This window comes from Psammomys obesus, unplaced genomic scaffold (assembly GCF_907164565.1).
Source record: "Psammomys obesus unplaced genomic scaffold, mPsaObe1.curated_primary_1811, whole genome shotgun sequence".
NCBI lineage: Eukaryota > Metazoa > Chordata > Mammalia > Rodentia > Muridae > Psammomys > Psammomys obesus.
Window position 1 is genome coordinate 3,477,140 of NW_026592666.1, and position 1,882 is coordinate 3,479,021.

The window sequence follows — 1,882 nt, forward strand, 5'->3', positions numbered from 1 at the left end:
CAAGAAACTGTCTTTTTTCTTGGGAACTAATGGGTGTTAATCTGTGTCAAAATCTTTAACAACTGGTTAAGATAGCTGATGTCAACGATCAGTTTGGCAGGACTTAGAACAGCTGCGGAAACAAACCACTAGACCCATTTGTTGAGGGAGTTTCAAGACTGGGTTAACTGAGGTGGGGAGACTCTCTTGGAGAATTGAGGCAGTACTGTTCGGTGGGCTGGGATTCCAGACTGACTGAAAAGAAGAGAGTGAGGGGAGCGAGCTCACCTCTAAGTTTCCTGACCCTGTCTCACCTCCTTTCCATGAAGGCTGATACAAACCTTTCCTCCTTTCAACTGAATCTGGTCAGATGTTTGATCTTACAAGAAAATCACTACTACACTGATACTCAATTAAATGCTATAAATGAGTGTGTGCAACATGCACTTTTGGTATTGTCTTTTATGATTTAAGTGAGATTTAAAAATAATAGACATAGAAGCACATTGCAGTGGGAAGCCAAATGTGACAATACTGCATTGTTAGTGAGGAGCCAAAAATAATTACTTATCTGTGCCCTTGCAATTTGGCAACTGAATCTTGAGTAGAGACTTAGATACTCATTTACATTTTCTTCCATATCAAAAGTTATCAGCCAAACAGAATTACTTAGAACATTTTACTAAGTCACCTTCCTTTGTTTCGGAAGCTTGTACTTTACAATGTATTTGTTATCACAAAAATACCTAACATTAACACGGTCTCACTGGTATGTTGCTGGAATGAAATAAGATAATATTCATGAGGCCTTTATTATACAGACTTTAGATAAAAGTTTCACTGTAATTAATGAAGCTAAAGTGATTTTTTAATCCTTCCAATATTTAGCTCTTAATGGTGAAAACCCTGAGAGCTATTTGGTTTCTGTCACAATGTTCAGACTTACATTCAACACGTAAAAGAGAAAGATAAAGTATTTGTCAGTGTGTATAATCCTGTGTGTGTGCATATGTGTGTGTGTGCATGTGTGTGTGAGAGAGAGACAAAGAGCTCGGAGGGGAGGGTCAGAGGGATTGAGAGCAAGTGAAAATTGGAGAGGGAGTGGGAGACGGAGATGGAGATGGAGCAATATTATGCCTCATAACTACAGCCAGCTCTGTTTTTTGTGAATGTTACCTCTGAAGTTTTCAGATGTGATTGAGTTAAGGTTTTTGATGTGGAAGGGTATTTTGAGCTATTCCAAAAGGCTGAATGTACTGTCAAGTGTCTTTAAAACACCCAGAGTGTTCTTCTCCGCTCCCTCTTTGCTCCCTCTCCCTGCCAGTTTCCTCCCTCCATCTACATCAGATGACTATTTTATTTTCCCCTCTGAGCGAGATTCAAGCATCTTCCCTTGGATGCTCCTTGTAACTTTTCTTCTTTCAGTCTGTGGCTGGTAGAATGGTTGTCCTTTACTATATATCTAAAATCCATTTACAAGTGATTATATACCATCCATGTCTTTCTGGGTCTGGATTACCTCACACAGTTTCTAGTTCCCACCATTTGCCTACAAATCTCATGATTTCCTTGTTTTTAAGAGCTGAGCAGTATTCCATTGTGTGAATGTACCAGGTGAGAGGGCTGGGAGATGGAAGGGAAACCATTGATGTGGTGCATCTCAGAGACAAGAGGGAGACTTGTGACAGGGTAGGCTCCTGGGGGGATATGGGGGTGACTCCAGCTGAGACTCCTAGCAGCCAGGACAGGGAGACTTAAAGTACCCACCTCTTAGCCTGGCAGGACTTCCAATGTAGAGATGGGGACACCAAGTCACCAACAAAACCTTCAACCCAAAATATACTGTGCTTGCAAGGTGTGCAGGGATAAAGATGGAGCAGAGATTGAGGGACTGGCCAGCCAA